Source organism: Loxodonta africana, chromosome 11, assembly GCF_030014295.1.
Source record: "Loxodonta africana isolate mLoxAfr1 chromosome 11, mLoxAfr1.hap2, whole genome shotgun sequence".
In the NCBI taxonomy this organism is placed as follows: Eukaryota; Metazoa; Chordata; class Mammalia; order Proboscidea; family Elephantidae; genus Loxodonta; species Loxodonta africana.
In genome coordinates, this window is record NC_087352.1 from 50783281 (window position 1) to 50790121 (window position 6841).

The following is a 6841-nucleotide window of genomic DNA, read 5'->3' on the forward strand; positions in this document are numbered from 1 at the left end:
TACCTCAGAACTTCTCTACTGGTGTTTCCTGAATAGGTTACAGTTGGTCCAAGATATTGATTCCCTCAGTCTTCTGGATCTCTGGGTGAGGACTGAATGATTAGAGCCCCTGGGCCACAGCAGATGCCTCTGTAACCCCAAGGAACTTTTTCTATGTGAGTCACAACGTAAAAGCAGTTGGGAACCCCAGCTCCATGTGACAAGCTGTCTGACCCACCAAACCCTGGTTTGCGACATGAGCTTGAACATACACCATTTAAGTGAAGCCATATCCCAAACAGAGATGAAAACTATTACGTGTATTTTCTGGAAAATGTGTCTTTAGTTGAGTAATAATAGCACATTATGAATTTCTATTACATCTCATCTCAATTTGTCCTGACAAGAAACCTATGAGGTAGATGATATGACTCAAATTCTGTTACTTGAAAAGCCTAAAGGTCAGAGAGCTTGATGGCTTACCCAAGATCACATAGTAGGTGGAAGAGTTAAGATTCAAACCCAGATTTTTCTATTTCTGGTCTTTCTACTAATTACATAGTTTTCAATCCTTTTTTCTTTTTTTAACTCCTAAAACCTTTTTTCCCCAACCAAGTATTTTGTAGAATCCTAATATATAAAACAGATGAACATGGAGCTGCTGTGGTTAAAAAGGGAGTGGGAAACTGTGAATGCTTTAGCATGGCCTACCTCTCATCTTCCTTGGTACCCCCTGAGTCACTTCTGTGAAAGCCAGAACTCAAGGGACACAGTTTGAAAACGCTGTACACCCACTCCTCACTTATTGACATGGTTGGGTTGCAAAGACCAGGGTGTTATGTGAAAATTGTCATTATGTGAAAATGGAGGATGACTACATCAGATCACAAAAAGGAGGATGACCACATCATTACATAACTGCCAAATCACATCATTATATAATTGCCAAAGTAAACCATTACATATATGCCAAATTACATCATTACATAATTACCAAACCACTGAGAATCATGACCCAGCCAAGTGGACACATAACCTTAACCATCACAGCCAGGGTTACTCTTGTCTCACACCTCAGTGTTCATTACTGCCAGATGTATGTCATTAATGTGAAAAATAGTCAGAGAGTAGATTTTTTACTTTTGTAGTAAATATGAAATGTTGGATAGTGATAGTAAGTGAGGAGTAGGTGTACTCTACTGTGTTGCTTCATCTGGTTTAGGCTTGGTAGTCCTTGATGATTGAAAAATGAGTCAGTCTTTTTATGCCATTATTTTTCAGTGCTTAAGTTTTTTGTTTTGACTTATCTCTTGGTTAATTGGTCAGTTATGTCTTTTTCCTCAAGGGAACTTACATTTTTCTGAGTTTGTACATATCTAATATTATCTTTAGGTTTCTATTATACAATAACAATCACTTGGCAGGGTATAGAAATATATGTTCCTCAGATTTCAACCTTAAAGCTTCTCTAGATGTTGCTCTACTATCTTCTTGCATTTAGTGTTGCAAACCAGTTAACAGGGCCTACTCTGATTTTTGTTTTTTTAATTTTTCTTCTGGCCAGATTTTGACATAATTTTTCTTTATTCTTGTACTTAAAAAATTCTGAGTATAAAAGTCTAAAGATGATTGTTTATTAATGATTTTACTTGTAATATGGTTAGTCCTTCCAATATTCAAGTTTTTTCTCAGCTTCAGAAAGTTTTCTATATCTTTGTCTTCATTTATTTCTTTAGTTCCAAGAGTTATGGTCTTGTCTGCAAGAACTTATAGCTGTAAAAGACTGAGAAAAAAGGTCAAATCTATTCTTTTTCTCACAATTTTAATTTTTATGTAATTTTTCTCAAATTCTGGGAGACACATCAAGTATACCTGCCAGATTCTTCATCCAATTTTCTGCAGTTTTAAACCTGCTCTTTGTTTCCAGTGCAGATTTTAACTTTGCTGTTGCATGTTTAGTCTTCTTCAATCCTCCTTGACTCACCTGTGTTCATTTTCTTCTTATTCTATTTTCTTGTCATCTTAGTCTTCTCTTTTTTCTGATATTTTGTTCCTATAAATGGAAGCTCTGTCTTTTAGCATTTTCCTGAAGGGGAAATCCATTAAGTTTCTTTGACTATCCTTTACCTTTTCAGATATCACAGCAAACCATAAAATAAACCCATTGCTGATGAGTCAATTCTGACTCTTAGAGAGCAAGCCTATAGGATAGAATAGAACTGTCTCATAGGGTTTTCAAGGCTATAAATCTTTATGGGTACAGACTGCCACATCTTTCTACTACAGAACAGCTGGTGGGTTTGAACTGCTGACTTTTCAGTTAGCCCACAAGTACTTAAGCCACGAGGGCTTCTAAAGAATAAGTTGGATAAAAGAAGAAAGAAGTGAAGAATGGGTCTTTGTTAGGTAGTATTGGCTTAAAAAAAGAGAGAGAAATATAATTGTCATGGATTGAATTATATCCCCCTAAAAATGTGTGTATCAACTTTGTTATGCCATGATTCCCAGTACTGTGTGATTGTCCTCCATTCTGTGATTGTAATTTTATGTTGAAAGGATTAGGATGAGATTGTAACACCACCCTTACTCAGGTCACACCCCTGATCCAATGTATAGGGTGTTTCCCTGCAGTGTGGCCCGCACCACCTTTTATCTCCCAAGAGATAAAAGGAAAGGGAAGCAAACAGAGAGTTGGGAACTTCATACTGCCAAGAAAGCGGCACCAGGAGCAGAGCTTGTCCTTTGGACCTGAGGTTCCTGTGCTGAGATGCTCCCAGACCAAGGGAAGACTGATGACAAGGACCTTCCTCCAGAGCCAACAGAGAGAGAAAGCCTTCCTCTGAAGCTGGTGCCCTGAATTCAGACTTCTAGCCTACTGGACTGTGAGAGAACAAATTTCTCTTTGTTAAAGCCATTCACTTGTGGTATTTCCATTATAGCAGCATTACATGACTAAGACAATGAAACAGCCATAAGGACACTGAGTATAATGCTTAATGCATAGAAGAAGCCCAATCAATGGTAGCTATTAATATTATTTACCTTTTAAGCAAATTTGCACATGCAATCTCATTTAGAGAATTAAGGCATTATCATTACTGATTGACAAATGGGGTTTAGAGATGTTAAATATTTTCCTTGTGTTCATGCTACTGGCCAATGTTAGAATGAAATCTTCTATCAGTCATGCAAGGAGATCACCTGAGACCTGGAAGTGGTCTGGATACTATGTAGTTTAACATCCTCCTGTAACAGATGAAGAAACAAGCCTTAGGAGGAAGAGCAGTATTTGAAGTTTTATAGCTAATTAGTAGGAGCACTGGGAAAAGGGCTCAATGCTTCATAAATAATATTTTCTTTCATATTTGCAGGAAAATAGAAAATAACCACAGCATCCGTTCCCCACTGTGCTGAGCTGAGGTAGTTTTTGTCAGGATGACATCCCTTTCTTTGGGGAACCATCCCTCGCTTACTCCATGTAGTTCTGGAGAGACTATCAGTCACAGAAACACCCACCTGGCTGCATACAAAGCATATATAATGTGACTTATGATAAAGGTTTTCCGTTTGTTTGTAATGATTTAAGTTAATAGGGAGTAATATTAATTATGATAATTATGCTTACAGAGTAAAGAAGTGAATTGTGTCTTTGTTAGTGTTGGATGAACAGAGCTGTGAAATGTAAAAGACAAGAAGGGCATCTGCCTTCTCTTTATCTGCCTTTCCCCACTCCCTGAATGGCTTCCACTGATGTCAGAAAAGGCGAGGGCCACAGCACATACACGTTTAGAAGACAGGGTGGTAAGTTTTGACTAGGAGACCTGGTGGCACCATGGTTAAGCCCTTGGCTGCTAACAGAAAGGTCGGTGGTTTGAGCACATCAGAAGCTCCTTGGGAGAAAGATGTGGCAGTCTGCTTCCATAAAGATTACCGTTTTTTTTATGCAAATAACGCACGCCTTCTACATTTGTTTGCCAGCTGTGCCTTCTTCCCATGAGGTATTTTTGAGAGTGTGCTTTTCTAATTTTTTTTTACAGCAACATGTGGAAGAGGATTGGCATGGCGGCACTTGTGAGAGTGCCTCGTGGGGAGGAGACATGTACTGCGAAAAACACAGAAGGTACACATTATTTACCTAAAAATACAGTGTATTAATACAAACAACCATATTTTCTGTGGATAGTGGTAATAGGTATGTCATTTCCTTTCCTGAGTCCTTGAGTACATGTAGGAGCTACAAAACAGAGCGTGTACTTTAGAGATAGCAATAAAATGCAGAAATAATACTCCATGTGGACTTGAAAGATCTAGTGGTTTAATCCAAACAAATAAAGCCCAAGACTACATGTGAAATACTTCGGTCTTAGTTTTGTAGGCCTTCCATAACAAAAACACAACAAAACAGGAGGCTTTAAAGAAGAGAAATTAATTTTCTCACAGGTATGGAGGGTGGAAGTCCAAATTCAGGATGTCAGCAGAATCATGCTTTCTCTCTGTCTGCTCTGGGGGAAGCCCCTTCTTGCCTCCACCAGCCTCTGGTAGCACTGGGTGTTTCCTGACTTGTAGATGTATCTTGACGTGGCATCTGTCTCCTCACTGTGTGTGACTCTCTGTCCATTTCTGTTTCCCCTTTTATAAGACACCCTCACAAGGCATTAGGACCCACCCTACTCTGGCACGATCTCATAACTGACAACAAAAGAAAGATGCTATTTCCAGACAAGGTCACATTTATTGGTATAGGGGTAAAGAACTTCAACATCCTCTGGGGCGGACACGGTTCAATCCATAACACCCTCCAAACCTAACCCAACTCGGGAAGCGATTTAAAAAATGGTAACTGAGAAAGAGGACTTTACATGTTAACTTGCAAAAGCATCACAGAAGCCAGATTAGAACCCAACAATCCCGACGTGTGGTATGTTCTCCACACGCTCTGAAGAATGTCACATTGCGGGAGGTATGGGTGGTGCTCTAATCAATTTCTAGGGGACAGTGTGCTTTAATGATGTGCCCTTTTATGCAGTAAAAATTATGCTTCTGGAGCTGTAATGGAAGTTTAGTCACTTGGACCCCTGGGGTCGAGGGCTACAAGTACATGTGGCTCCTGTGGAATTATTGTGAGATCCCCACCAGCAATGATGACAGAGAGTAGGAGGAAGAGAAGGAGGAGGAGAAATTAACGGCAGTATTTGCCCCCTGCTGGGAAATGGGCTGTCTTAGAGGGCAAAAAGACCCAAATAGACCTTCATCCATGACTCAGAACTGGCCTTGCCCTGGCTGCAGTGGCTTAATTTGCCTGCAGAAAGGTACGGTGTCCGGCACTCTGAGCTTGATGTTGTTGTCCGCTCCTCCTGTTGAGTTGATCCCATGTGTTACAAAGTAGAACTGGTCCATACGGTTTTCTTGGACTTCATGGCACACAATAACAACACAACAAATCTTTTCTGAGGGAGCTTTGATGGCACAAATGGTTAAGTCCTCAACTGCTTACTGAAAGGTTGGTGGTGGAGCCCACCCAGTGGCTCCATGGGAGAAAGAATTGGTGACCTACCCCTGTAAAAATTACAGCCTAGAAAATCCCATGGATCAGTTCTGCTCTGTTACATACAGTTGCTATGAGCTGGAATCGACTAGACGACCTAACAACAACACAACCACCATCTTTATGGAAGCAGATTGCCAGGACTTTCTTCCTGGGTATAAACCACCAACCTTTCAGTTACCAGCCCAGCACAAACTATTCCTGCCACCCAGGGATCCGGTGATCCGAGCCCCTTAATAGGTGGAGGCCGAAGCCCTCAAAAAGTCCACTCTACTTTGCCAAGCAATTGTGGCGCCTGCATATCCTTCCCTTTTTCCTCGTGCACTTTGCCAGTGGGCGGCGAACAACAGACTTGTGTCTTATCTCAGGGCATCCACTCATAGCATGGCGGGGGTGGGGACCGGCAGCCTACACCCTGGGGGAGCCCGAACAGGGGCACCAGGACCCCTGATGCGTGCGCTTCTCACGGCAGCTCCCTCCGCATTTCGAGCCTATACGTTCCCAAGCGCCAGGCGACAAAGTTATTATTTTTTTCACATTAGAAACGTCAAGCTGATCAAAGAAACAAACACTTTTAATGAAACATATGTGGGACACTTAGAAGGAGAAGATTTACAATGTGTCTGCTGTGAAACCAGAAGGCTTATGGAAAGTGTGAAGGAGGAGGAGAAAGATAACTGGGCTCTGATGCCAGAGGAGACATGGCCTAAATATTAAACAGAAGGAAAAATAATCCCCTTTCATAAAATCACAATTCATTTCCGTATCTAACATAAATCATCAATACACGTCTATGATATTTTCATCAAACTGCAGTCAGTCCTTTCTACATGGACCACAATATTGTACACTTTGATCTTGTGGAAGGAAATGAAACTCAGACATTTAGATATAAAATTGCCAGCATTGTTCCAAACCAACCTCTAAGACCCTCCTCCATTACAGTGGAATTTTGAGAGTTAATAATAATATTTGTCTAGTTTTTTTTTTTTTTTTTTTAACGAGACGATGTCTTAATTCCCTTTTGCCACAACTGCGGGTCTAAGAAGAAATTCTGCCTAAAGACAGGCTGTTACTGTATGGAAAGTCAGTGAAGGACTCCACTGTGCAATGCTTGCACAACCAACATTGCACTGTGCATGACCATGTATTTCAAATAGCATGAAAAATGGTTTTTGACTAAATAGTAAATTAATGTTAATTGTATTTCTATAATGTTAATTATATTTCTACAGGCTCTCACAAAATATGTGTGAGATTTGTCAACCTGGGTTTCTGGGGGGTAATAAATGCATTTTTATTGTATATGGATATGAA